Raw genomic sequence first — 15,265 nt, 5'->3', positions numbered from 1 at the left:
CGCGGTGAACCGACTAGAGGGGGAGAGCGAGTAGTAGTTGGTGGTGGCCGAAGGGGGATGTGGTAAAAGAAAAATGAAAAATAAATGCGCTCGGGGCAACACGCTGCACCGCTGAGCTTGCAATGCTTTTAACTTTCCCCATAAATTTATTTACCGTCTCTTTCTTTCTCTCTTCCTCTTTCTCTCTCTTACGTTTCTGTTTCCTCTTCTCGTCGCCTTCCTCATTTCTAGAGTCTATCTCCTGTTCCACGATACCGCTAAAGTTTCGTCAAGGAACAACCCTCGTTTCCGTTTGCCTCTGTTTCTCCGTCGGTACGCTCCCGCCCTCCTATCTCCCCTATTTCGTGACCCCTTATTCCTTGACCATCTGTTTCCTCTGCCGGGGGAGGGCTCTCTCTCCCTCCCCCCCCTCTCTCCGTGGCTTATCTCTCTATTAACCCTTCCGCTTTCGTTTTCTCTCTCTCTCTCTCTCTCTCTCTCTCTCTCTCTCTCTCTCTCTCTCTCTCTCTCTCACCGAGCAAGCTTAGAATTGTGCTTCGCAGCAATAGTTTCTTAAGGTCTTAAGAGATATATCATGTAGCTAGGAACACGTCCATGGGTTCTAGCGATAAACAGGAAAATATTGACGCTGTGTCAAAAAGCCAACTTTAAGGAAACTTTAATCTCTCTCTCCTTTCAGAGGACAATATGAATGGAGCGGGCGTAATATCATGGTGAGATATTTCGCGGCATTAAATCATTTTAACTATCGCGTTATTAAACGCTTGCCGTTGTTCGATGAAAACACGCCTAGAAACAATTTGAATCGCGATTTTCTATCGTAACTCCTCGGTTTCGCGAGAGACGCTTGCCGTTCACTTCCTCCCAACACTTCTTAACCCGTTTATCTGTTGACTTCCTTTCTTCTCGAAGTACTTTCTATAAGTTCTCGCGTCGCGCTTTTATACGCGAGGAAGATCGATAAAATGCGCGACACAGAAAGAGTGATAAATTGTTTACGATGAGTAAAGAAAATGTTATCATTAACTATCATATTGTCGCATCGTCGTTGTGCTTCCGTATTAATCGCGTGGAAGAGTCAACAGGAAAGATAAGCGGAGATCGTTCCAAAATGTCGATCATTCTTTTGTTCAAGAATTGTTCTATTTGCTAAAAACACAAAACATCAGATAGTCGCTTTTCTCAATCGGAAAAAGTGCCTGATCAATTTACGATTCTGGAATGGGACAATATTTGAGAATTTAATATCCTGTTTTATTTATTTTAAAGTGGCTCTATCGTTTGACGAGCTTTTGAAGATTAAAAAGTAAAAATTTATTGTGATACGAAAAAATTTTAGAATATCTGAACAGTATCTCTGTAGGTAATGGCCCATACTCGGATCAAAGGATCAAAAATATCCGATTACTTGGAATAGACTACTACTATGATTCAAATATATTCATCTAGTCTGATAAATAATACGGCTACATATTCAACATACAGGACAGCTTCACTGATTCATTTATTTCGTAAATAGAATAAAAAATATTATTTAATATATTTGCGGAATCCATCTCTCATATTTATCTGAGACATTCTTCAAAAATGAAAAACACCCTTAATCAGATTGGGTGGATTATAATAATAAATTTTTTTGATATTTCTAATCCAAATTAAAAAACATGTAATAGTGACAGAATAAATGGCTTCTATACTTCATTATTTCCATTATCGGGACAACTATTGATTTATTAAAAACGACATTGCTAGAGTTATTAATGTAATAATATGCGGTGCAACATGCAGCAGTATAATACTAGTAATATACACACACACACACATAATATTGTGACATGACATTTTTCATTCGTCACTGATTTGCGGATAAGCTGTGTGGATTCTGCGTTCTCCCGGCTCGAGAGGACGAGCGTATGGGCATATTATTCGAGTGTCGATTAATTTCTTTTAATTTCTTTTTAATTTAATTTTTTGTGAGGATTTCATTAGAGCGAATTAGGAATCGAGTGGCTACGTTCCGAGTTGTGTTTCGTGTCTCACCGGGTCGGCAAAGAGGAGAAGGATCCCAGCGAGGGAATCCAGGATACCTCAGGCTGTGTTCGTTTTTCACTGATAGTAGGTACTACAAAAATGACGTCATTCGACCTTAAACTCGAAATTTGGTAATTTTTTCGCATTAATCGAGTTGTACATATTTCTTAAGGCGTACAGTTAAATGAATTATTGCATCGTGTTCACCGACCAAAAAAACATAGTACCACATTTAAAAGCCGGTTTAAACCATTTTTGTATCAAATCAAACATGTATTAAAGAAAATCGAAACTTTGATTTAAGAATCGTTCACTAGCGATCTCTAAATCTTAATATTTTTTGATAAAAATTTAGGGGTGTTCTTTTGGCACGAAATGGAAACTTTTGAGAAAGTATCACCTAATAGGTAAACGTTTCGACTTTTCAATAGCAATCGTCCTCAACGCATGGCACTAATAAAATAGCCAAAATAAACGATCAAAATGATCAACATATCAATATAAATTTTTAAGAAATAACGCATGCTAAATCAGTGAGAACTTTAAATATAGTTTCACATTCCGAGTATCACAAATTGTGGCCAAACACTCTTTATTTTAATAGTTAACATCTAATAGCAATAAGATGTAGCTCGGTTCTTGAGTTTTTTTTTTATATTGTCTTGAATTTTTAATCATCATTTTTAAATTCAAAATAAAAAAGTAAAGAGAGAATCTCTGAGGAAATATATTCCAGTTGAGTACTGTATTTAAATTGTTTTTCAGATATCCGATAAAAATCTCTGCCGAATAAAAAATTAGCGGTTTATAAAATCGAAAATTATAGACTTCCCATATCTATTTCTGTCTCTAGAATGCTTTCGCGTAATTTTTAGTGCAGATCCTCTCGTGGTGGTCTTTACACGACTTTTCACTTAACCCCGAAACCCGTGAAGTTTAAAAGAGCACGCCCTCCCCTGTTCTACCCAACGATTTCTTTCTCTTTTTTCAAACCGCGTTTTTTCTACCGGTAACGCGACTCGACCATACGCCGAGGCCGAGAACAGTATCCGCGTGAGTCGAGCGTGGATCGCAACGGGATTACCAGGAGCCTGTGCCGCTTCCGGTTCTACGGTTCGTGACCAGAGCGCACCATTCGCTACAAATAAACCCCACGGTTGGTTTCGCAGCCCGGTCACGCATAACTCCGGTGACGTCTACGGTATCCACCTCACCGACTGCCGACTGTCACACTCACGTCGTGCCCGCTGGCTACGATTATTTTATTAGTGGAAACGAAGCGATAGCGAACTAGAGAGAATGTACCAACCGCGATCCGGTCCAGAAAAACGTTAACGTTCTGCATAAAATCGAGTTGACTTGCCATCGGACTCACTACCCAGCATTGTTTTTCCGATGGACCAGTTCTGTGGAATCGTCAATCGACGTTGAAATTCCTCTCCGACCATCGAGATTGTAGGAAAATAAATATTTTTATTCTGTTGTACAAGTTTTGTCGTCATCAGTAAAAGAATCATTGTACTACGTTGCAAATGCCTTAGTAATCACGAAAAAATCACAGAAACGTCGAAGATATTATTAACGAGAAACGTGTTTTACTTAAAGAGGATGCAGTTTAAATTCTACATTGCATTTAATCGCACAATATGGAAGTCGAAACCTGGGAAGTCGCGCAAGTTTTCCCGATAACATCGCGGAGCGTTATGCTGCACCGAAGTTCGAGTAAAGACTGTCGTGTCGCATGCTTGCTACGGTAGACGGTATTTATCGTGTCGGATGATTTGTGAGTAGGATGGCCGTCGCTGTGAAATAAACTTGGAGTCTGTTTCACAGGCCAGTCACGCTTGCTCTTTCTCAAAGTCCGCGTTTTTCCAAACTCCGAGTGACGCGCCTTACGTACGAGGAAGAGAGTAGTCTCTTGTTTTTCTATTTCGTTTCGCGTTACATTCCGCACGATCGTAAAAGTTGTACCAGTTCTACAACGGGCGTAACGACGATTTCCACGTCGTTCGCTCTAAAGTAGTTTGTACGCCCTCTGCCGCGCCGCGCCGCGCCCTTCGGATAGATTTTTCGATTGCGTCACTTTTCTATAGGACAGAAACTTTCGAGCCAGGTTCGATTTGGGAACCTAGATGATTGTGCCAAAATCAACAGAGCAATGCTGCAATGTTACGAAATACAGGAATTTTAATACGTTGAAACAACTAAATTAAAATATAAATCTTTAAATTCTTATATAAATGATATATTCATGCAGGGTTGGCACAAGTAACGCGTTATATATATATATATATATATATATACACTTGTAACTTACTTGTACCGTTACTTTGTTGATCGTTACCTTGTTATAATAACGATTTGGTAATGACATTGTGAATCTTTTATGATGATAATGCTAACATCAGAGTTAGAAAAGTCAATCGTTACTTGTAATAAATTGAAAGAGTCATTCATTACTGAAAAAAATAACTCCTAATTTGTAACGCGTTACGTTACAAATTACTCGTTACGCGTTACTCGTTATACTTATAACTTTTTCAGTGTAATAGTGACAAATTACTTTTCAAAGTGACTTTTCTAACCTTAGTACAACCTTAGCGTTTAGTTTAGTTAGCGTTACCGTCATAAAAAATTGCAACATCATCATCAAATTGTTTACTATAAAAAGTAACGACAAAATAACCGAAAAGTAACGTTTGCCAACCCTGTATTCATGTTATTTGTAACATATATTATACATATTTTTCGATGATATCATTCTTTTCTCTTTATTAAGCTTTGTTGCGCAGAGCTTTGTTGATTTTGTTTTAGCACGCACGCGGATTTTGAAACGCTATACACTTAGAATCGCTTTCGTAACGTTAAGCTTGAGCATATACACATACATGTCTAGACTTTCATCCTCAAAGCGCTTACATGCCTCACTGACGGCACGTGACCTTCGACATCGGAGCGTATATACAGGGCACGATGTCGAGGGTAGATTCATGACCGCCATCGGAGCCAAGTCCGCCATCGTACAGTCGAGGCTATGTGTAGGTACTCGCAATTTTCCTTTCACCATACACCTGCTCCAGTGCGCGTTATAGCCGAGGAAAGAGTCCTTTATCTACAGCCGCGCGCCTCGCTACAAGTCGGAGACGAAGGAGGGAGGGGGGGGGGGTCATAGTTAAGGGCTCAGGTGCCCCGATAAAGCGGTCGATAGGTGCTCATATCTCTGCTCCTATCTGTCGCCGGGCCCAACACGCGCGAGCATCTCTGTGTGAATACGTACGTACATGTGTGCGGAAACGAGTACATTTTCCACAAGGTGCGATGTACGCTCGACGGAGTATAAGCGAGAACAAAGAGTCTGAAATCCGTGTCAAGCGTCGAGATCCTTCAAAATTAATCGCAACAGCAAAACATAATTTTTATTATACCAATATCGTTAAACGATTACTGGGAATTAGGAGCAATTGATATTAACGGATCGGTTCGTAACAGTTTCCGATTTGTTATCGCGAGAGATTTTTTCAAGGAGAAATTTGTCTTGAATTGTTGCATAGAATCCATTTAAGTGCATTAGCGAGGTATCGGTATTTTTTACGTCAGATATTAATCTCACATTCAAGTTCCGAATAAAGACAATTAACGATATACATCCCTCGCATTGTATGAAAAATTGGCTTGTTAGTGTGATTGGTAATTCTATTCTGCGGGACTTCGTTTGCGGAGATGCGCCAATTTAAGTATTATTGCGGGTAAATGAGAGCCAGAGCGTGAGCAGCGCGAGCGGACGTATAAGGGCAGCATTATTAGAGGGCATTTACTTCGATCAATGGAATAATTACGACGCATTTTGTCGCTTATTGGTTTATTGGACTTGGCAATATCGAACGACGCACACGAACACGCGAGAATCGGTATATGTGGTCGTCGATATCATGAAAGTTAGTTTTCGTACTGCGTTTAAACGTTCCTTAGAAGCGTCGGAGGTAATACCCGCCAGGATACTAACAAGAATATTAATTAACAAATATAGAATATTAATTAACAGAATATTAATTATTGAACGAGCGTGATGAAAAGTGCCGTTGCATTTTATATATTGTTTCATGGCATAAAATTTAAACCATATTGAAAGTAGAAAACTAGTTAAAAATGCCTTTTGCGATTGTATTATAAAGTTTTATAGTTCGAGGAATTACGCTTGGGAAAGATTTACACGCTAAGATTGCGAAAGTTCATAATCCGGATTTAATAAAGCCTCGAACGGTTGATTTTTCTTTGCATAGGATTATGCGAGATTGAATGAGGACTGATTGAAAAAAATGGTTCTGCATAAGCTTCGAGGAATGACATTGCAACTGCTTTTCGTGAGCAGAGTTGTTTATCGTGGCAGGACAGTGTTACATAAATAGATTACGTTTTGTTACCTTCACTCGCGCATAGTAAGGAATTCGCGCGGATAAAATAGAAACAAGCCTGTGGTGGACGAAGAGCGCGGAATTAGTTTCGTTAGTCGGATAGCCAGACGGCTGGAGATTTTACGTTGTTGCGCGAGAAGCGGTATCTACACCGGATAACGTTACGTGACCGAAATTTCTAACGCGCCCGCACATAAATTTCACCGCGATTATTCAGTGAATCCTATTCCGAGGACTCTTTGTCCTCCCGACGGCGTGAAACGAGCGAAACGATAAAACCGGCCGCCCGATAGGAAGTGCTATTCTCGTGACCGAAACGCGATATTACCATGATTTCTTCGACCTCAGTTATTCGCCGTTTGAAAAATTCTCCGCGACTTTTTTAAGTCGTGGTTGGTTAAGCTCCGCGATGAGACACGACAAGACGTTGCGAAACACTGTGACAACATGAAAGCTCGAGTTCAAATTTCGTGCATACATATACAGGTGTATATATGTATACGTATACCTGGCGCTATACATCTCTTTTCCATGCAAATATAATGTTTCATATACTTTCATTTCAGTTTTACCGTTGCACGCGAAGCCATACTAAATTGTACTTGTTGCAAAAATGAAAATGCGAATGCGTTACATAAAGTGGCAGACATGTTTTTTTTGTTGCAGTACGTTAGATTTCGTTTGCAATGGATTCATAAATGATTTTTGCTCAAAGAGAACTCGAATAAATTTTTAACATTAAACATTTTCATAAAGATGTTAAATCAAGATTTTGCCATACTAAAATACTGTTTATTAAAAGTTAAAAACATTTTAAATTAATTCAAGCGTGACACTTTATTATCATTATTATTTCTGAAGTTGTTTCGCTAAAATTATCTCGTTTTATATATTAAATACAGAGTTAATCTACAATTGTATTTCTTTTATATACACACACACACACACACACACACACACACACATACATATATATATATGTCTGTGTGTGTCACAGACGAGACTCTAAATATACATATATGTCTCGTCTGCGATATCCGTTCCCCAAGAGTGATGCTAGAAAGATCGATAATTAAGCGCTCACGCGTGATGGCTATAACGCTGCTATTCAACGAGTTCATAAAAATAACTTGCTACTGCGTACAACGCGCTTTTAGTCCAAAGTGCTTTTTGTTCTTGCAGCAGGATATGGGCTTCTTTGTACCGTGGTTAGCCGTTGATAACGGCTTTCGAAGTCGCCACGTAAAGCTTTTCATCGACCTCCGCCATCCCTCGCGGTGCTCCGAGCTTTTATAAATCGTTACAGTATATGGTGGCGACACCAGAAAGAGAGAGAGAGAGAGAGAGAGAGAGAGAGAGAGAGAGAGAGACGAGTTCTTTTCACGAATCGTTTCTAGTAATTTGATACTACTTTGAAATGAAAACGAGCGTCACTGAAATATCATTAGACAATGTGGATAGTGCGCGTCTTACTTTTCTTACTATTATTACTCAATACTTGCATTGTTCTTTTCATATCGTTGGTTTGTCTCATATTTCTTTGCATTATCCGTTAACGACGAAAGAGATATTACAATGATTAATAGAGAAAATATGTTCAAAGTTAAATTTTTCTATAAAAAATACTTTTTAATCTTGACATGTATAAAATATTAATATTAGGTCCAACATAAGAGCGTAACTATTTTATATTTTGCAGAGAAAATATAATTTAAGTATTTATGAACTGTTATTTGAAGGCAATTAACGATAAAGCAAATTGAAATGATATTTACAAAATTTCTTTTAGTTTTCAATCGATGCTGGGAGTTTACATATGTATGGTCGAATAACTAGTGCAAAAAGTTAAAGCATCAAACTGTAATTTCCGGTAAGCGAAGGACGTGTTTACCAACGCCCTACGGTATGTTTGCGTAACCAAGTCGTCTTGATGTCGCAGATGCGTTTTATTACGCGACGAGTTCAGAAAACGCAATGAGGAGACGATAACGTTTCGCCGCAATAGATACCGAATGGTATCGCGAGTATCGCGACAAATGTCGTTTGTGCCACTACTCTAGTATCGTTCAATATTCGCCGATACTACATGAGCACACAGAGCGTCAAAATCGATCGCGATCGATTTTAATGCAATTTCCATCGGCGTGCTGCTCTCCGGTCGCGAAGTGCACACAGATTTCCTCTATCGAATCGCTCGCCACCATCGAAATCGACATAATTCTATCGGCGACGCTGCCGAGCCAGCAAAACTATGGGAGAGCGAGCTTTCCAAACCTGATAATAGAAGGGGACTTTCACTTAGTAAATTGAACTATCCGGTAACTTCATCTCTGAAATCGGCGTCTCGGAGAATCCTCACCATCAATCGTCTTCCTTACATCAGCTCAGTATAATAAAAAACGATTTTATCAACAAAATGCTATCATCCAATAAGAAGTATCGTGGGAATATTTCTTGCTGTTTATTTTAAAACACATACATTGTGACGTAAATCAATTTATGGAACACAATGGATTTAAGAAATATATCTATAGATCGATACTGTGTAACAAGATGTTTTAACCACACTCTTATAACTTGACTCACATCGTTTTCAAGACACAATACATGGTTTATTTTTACAGTACCTACATTCCCCTCAAGAGCTTATTCGAGATCAAAACGCGAACTAATATTTTAAATCGATAACTGATTTTCTTTTCATTCACTGTATTTGTATGAAAAAATTTGAAGAAACATAGCCAATTTGTAAAATATTATTTTTCCATTTTCGCAATTACAATTTTTGTATTCTTGTTCTCTCTTCCATTGATAATATTTCACACATTGCTTTTCTCATGACAAGGAAAAGCATTTAATTTTTTGTCAAAGCAAAATAGAATCGTATACGAATCGATATGTGTCAAAATACTTGTACAATCTGAAAAATTAAATGCCATTAAAACTGCATCCGTGTTCGAGCATTTATTCGTGCATTGTTTTCTCTTTACATTCGGCGAGAAAATAGACTGGATTTCTGGTCGTTTCTTTTTAAAGATACGGTTTATCGATCGCAACGAGTGTACTGTGAACGGCCCGACAAACGGCGACGGGAGTCACTGCTCAGAGTTCTCTCTTTCCACTGGTCTGTGCTTTCGTGTAGCACCCTTGTTTCGTGACACTTTGGAAATTAAATTTACGAGAAATAGCGCTTACTTCGTTCTGGACGCACGCGCCTGGAATTGTAACGAACGAGTTTTGTGCGAGCAGTTAGCACTATGGACGGCTGAACTATTTTCCGTATAAGAGAAGCTCGATTCGTTAAATATCGCGATGGTGATATGTGAATGCATGCATTTTCTGTTCCGCTATTTCTTCAGAATTTTCACTTTCAAAGAAATCATTGGAAAAATAAAATAAACATCCGGTCGAAAATAAAAATTGAAATATCAACTATCACGTACGTTGTTGTGTGTATATATAAATATTCTATCCTGCTCTACTATTAGACAAACGACATACAATTAAAATAATTAATCTTTGCACAGTATTTACACATGTTTCGTAACCTACGTGTAATTGTTTTTCCTTGCGACACACTGAATTATTGATGTGATAGTCCTCTTTGCGTTTATTAAAAAATAAATCGTGATATGTTCCGTAGTGATTGAAATTTAATTTGTTTGATTTATTAAACTCTTTCTCTCTCTCTCTCTCTCTCTCTCTCTCTCTCAAAGGTAAAATTTATTCTTGATTTGTTAACATTATGTTAATTTTAATTTTTTTAGAATTGAAAATCTGGAAAATTAATTGATACTAAATTAATTGCACTCACGTGTTTTTAATTATGCCGGTCATACTTGTTTAAAGTGGAGAATTCCACTTGGAAATTCCATATCGAAAGATACCCAGAGATTAGTAGGTTTCGCGTAGGTTCTTTTCACACCGTTTATATTAAACACGAAGTAGTGATCGCGATACCGGTAATACTTAGACGCCGATTAAAAGTTCACCTGCAGGATAACTGCAGAGCTTCGTCAGCAACGTGAAATTTTATCTCGAAGAAATGTTAATGAAGTTCGGTTGAGTTTGGATAGCGGCGTGCAATTATCTTAGATCGACTATATTTAGTCTCATTACTATACAAAACTTTTTTCTTTACTTAAATCTCAGTGCTTTTGATTATCATTAAATATATTTATGATTAATTTGAATTTTAAATTGGTTTCCTTTTGAATAACTCCGGTAATTTTGTGATGGCGGACATAACTAAGTTTAGGATAACTTTTAGTATTTTCTCTTAATCTTTACATGTATATAAGTAATATAACAAACCTTGTAAATAGCTAACGACAAAGTATTCAATTTGTATTTTAACTAATTAAACTATATAAGAACATTAGACATACACGTATATAATAGGAATCACGAAATAAATATCGTGTAAAATTTATTATCTTATTTCAAACACTTATCAAAGTAATATTGAAAAGGAAAGTAGAAAGTAACTCTGTTGTAGATATATTACTGAGTATTTTGTCATAAAAAGTGCCTTGCTCATGATATCCGATCGATATTTCCTCTTCGACGCTTTATTTCAGAGAAAAAGCAGAGAAAAAGAGAACTATTAAACCCGAGGGTTGCGTTTTGCTGGAAATGCCACTCTCCTTTGATAAGACTCATATTTGTCGAACGACAAAGTAATTTATCCAGTATCAATAAATTCGCAAAATAAGCTGAAATTCAACTTGTAAGTGCCTTACACATAAAACTTTGAATATTAATTTTAATATCCTGTAACGAGTATAAAATGTTTTTCTTGAAAGCAAAAATTTCGGAAAAAAACTTGTAATTTGTTGCAATTTTTTGATATTAATTAGAATTATAAGAATTTGAATGTTATTTTGATAATAAAATCTCGAATTTAAAAGCGAATTCTTATGTAAACACAAAAAAGTATTATATTTGAATGCATTTTAAAAGCTTGATTTTTTTAACATTCTTCTATCGTTTATAATTAATTGATTTTTGTTATTTTTGTTATAGCAATTAATTTGGATAAAAAAAATTTATCAGTCAATTAAGAATAGAATTTATATATATTATATAAAGAGAGTTTACACAAAACAGAAAAAACTTTCAGAAATATATTTCCACATACTCGTTAATAATATAATACTAGCGTTCAATTTTCCGCTATGTATACATTTATCCGATTTATTTCAAAATCGCATTACTTGACCATAAGGTACCGCAGTCTATGTGCTTTATATGAGTTTTATAGAATTTAAGGAAGACATTAGTATCGTATCGGAGCAATGCGAGGAAGCTCGCTCGGGAGTAGTCGCAGCCGAGAAAACTGCATAGAAACTCCCCGATGTATATCTAAACGAAATTTCTTCTGACAAGCGAACTATGCTATCCAAAGGATACTGCTTTGGGTCAAAAAGATTTCATGTATTGCTTTATTTTCTTTGAGAGAGATCGCATATAGGTATGATTGAGTAGAAGAAAGCAAAGCGGGGAGGAGCGTCAGCAAAAACGGCAAGAGAAGGATTGCGAGAGGAATAGGACGAACGACAGTCAATGGCTGGTATTACTTGAACCTAATTCGATATCGAGGAAATTCTGTGCTCTCTCATGAATATGATCAAATTCTGTATACAACTATTTTTGTTCGTATTTTGTTTTCAGTGTATAGAAAGGATATACTATATCCTGATTATATTGACCAACAATCTCTATATTAAACATGTTTTTGTTCAAATTACATATTATGAATACGTTATATGCAATTTATCATTATTGTCGGGGATAGGATTTGACGTAAATAGATTATTACTCTCTTGTGTATATTTTATTAATTTCCTAACACAATAATAATGTTTATTTAGGTCGCTATATTTAGGTAATAGGTTATTTAGATCGCTAGTAATATTTGTATTTTTTTATCATCAAATTTCTACGACGCAATGAAGAATATAACCGTGCAAGGATCGAATATAATACAATTACGTTTATGAGTGTGCAATAAAAGAATTTATTTCGACACGGTATGTATAAAACGGTTCGACTAGGTGATCGATCGTATTTTCGAGTGAGGCGGAACTGTTTTTCATTTATTGACACATATCGCGATCAAACTAGTTCTATCATCTTGAGAAGGCTTATGTTTCCCTAAGCTATCAACTAAACAACTCAAAGTGAGCTTTTTTCTCACTAGGAGAAGATTTACTTTTGTTTTATGATGCTATCATTATAAAAAAAACGCTTAAAGGTCTGCATTATAAAATATTAATTAAATAGAATTAGAAAATTAGTCACTAATTAGTTGCAAATTATTAAACTTAATCCTTTATTCATATTAATATATTATATGTATATGTACATTATATGCGTACATCGATTTTGACAAGTGGCAATGCTGAAATAGCGGGTATCTTAAGAAATTAATGAAAATGTAGCGCGTTTAAAATAGCATTATTATTGTTAGCAGTTACTAGTGTAGAGAAAGCAAAACGCTGGAGAATTGACTGGACATCTAGTGTCCGTGATGCACGACTTTCAACATGCCAACCTCGAGAGACGTTCCCATGCCGTTTTTCATCGTAATCATCGTCACCAATTGTGCGACATGACGTAACGAATGGTGACACGGCATGGTATAACGGACGTTATAAAGTCCGGCCGCGTGTCACGAGTGACGTACGTGAAAAGCGTGTCTAACGCGTGTTGCAACTCGACTCTGTATCTGTGCTATATCCCGACGTGAATCGAAAACATTCAGTTCATCCAGAATCAAAACATCAAAGACTCCATCTATCCTATCAATGCTTGATATAATTCACTGTCCTTGTAATTTTGTTACCGGAATTCAATATTGATGTACACCTCGCATTTTTCGCGTGATATTTCAACAGTCATAACTCATAAATGTTCCTATTTATGACTGCTGAAAAGTCATTATTAATCGATCTATTTTTTCTTAACCATCGATGCATAATTATTCAGTTCCATGTTTTCATCCGCATGAACTTTGAAACTTTCTCGATGTTGATATATAATAGACCGCAAGATAACATCTCGAGCCGGTAATTAAACGACGTCCGGCTTGCTTATAAAGCCGGTCGGTTGCATGATGCATCGTCGCGACGACGTCGCGTGAGATTATTGACGTCGTTGGGAAATCGATAGCCGTTTTCTGCTTCAGGTGATAGATGAGCATGCTCAGCATCGGATTACGGTACGAACTAGTCAGAATAACTAGGTGATGATATTGCATTTGCCTTATTTCAATCAGAATTTTCAAACTATCAGAAAGTGCTCTGAGCATATATTTTTTGACGTTTCTATCATATTTGACAAATAGCAAATTATTTTTTTCGCTTCAAATATGCTTCCAAACATGCGTAAAATACGTAAATCAGTTAAAGGATGTATTAAAGATGCATTTGTATATGTTTAACACTAGAAGGATTTGACGATCGTAAGAGTCAATTTGGCTCTAAGAACATTTTTTTTGTAAACAACATGGAAAGAAATGAAACATACAGATAATTATAATGAACAATAGTATCATTAATTTTATTAATTTATTTTATTACAAAAAGCAGTTATCACATTATAAAAAAGTTATATTAGTTTGAGAAGTATTAGTTCGCGAAGAGCCAAATTGGCTACCTCGATCCTTCTAGTGTTAAGGTAGTTCTTTAGTAAAGTGCCGAAAATTTGAGTTGTCTCACCAGGGCCCACCAAAAATTACAAATATTTGCATAATTTGGATAAAATATTAAAACTATGTGTATATCTTATTAAAATAGTATGGAACATGCGATAGTAAATCAAAAGCTGCATCTTCATCGAACGAAAACAAGATAAGATTATGTTTACTTTTCGACGTTAAATTTATATGCAAGTTTATGCACGTAAATATTTCTCCAGAATGGCCGTTCGTCCAGAATTGACCTATTACTTGTGACCATTAAAATCGTAATTTTTTAAACTATTATAATCTCGTTTTTGAGAAAAGTCTATGGTAAGATTTGTGTGCAATTAGTCAAAGAAGCGTCTGCGAGCTTTATCTGTCACTAATTGTAAGTTATATGTGAAAGGTTACATTTTCAACATTTATTTTCTCTCTTATTTCATCGTTACCTACCACAGAATTTTGCACATGTCAATTTCGGTACTTGAACTTCATTGTATAAAAAAATTAGACATTTCTATGGTAACTCGATTTACTAAAGAACCATCTTAAATAAAAATGCAATTGTAAGCTGTAACATGTGACGCGAGTGTATAGTTGCGTGTATAATCGTGACGTATGATACTTAAAGACAAACCACGATACATCACGTACGTAGAGATCGTCATTTAAGCACAAAGTATCAGATTGATGGATGCGCCTATATTAATATGAAAGTAATTACTGTAAACTTACGATAGAATTTATTAACAAAATAATATCGATGACGAGAATTTATCGTTTGTTCGCCGGTCATTTTCGACGACGTGGTAATTATCGCGCCCAGCGGAGTATCCGGTTAAATCCGTCGACCATACTAAAGCCGGTTGAAGTGACAATTGCGTTAATCTTCCGTACAATGTTGGTGCCACCTATCACGAAGGACGTTGTGCTATTTTACCACCGCGACACGCGCCCAAAAACCATTCATCTCTTTTTCCATTATTCTGCTCTTCCTGTCGTGGATATTACATCGTGCGCTTCGTCTTCTCGCTGCGCTCGATGAGCTGTGACTGCTATAACATCACTTTCCATTATGCAAAGATAAAGTTTCATTCGAGCTTTTACCTACCTCTTCCAGATTCGACGACGTCACCTT

This window comes from Mycetomoellerius zeteki, unplaced genomic scaffold, assembly GCF_001594055.1.
Source record: "Mycetomoellerius zeteki isolate Tzet28-1 unplaced genomic scaffold, Tzet1.0 scaffold119, whole genome shotgun sequence".
Classification (NCBI taxonomy): Eukaryota; Metazoa; Arthropoda; class Insecta; order Hymenoptera; family Formicidae; genus Mycetomoellerius; species Mycetomoellerius zeteki.
This window is presented reverse-complemented; position numbering follows the sequence as displayed.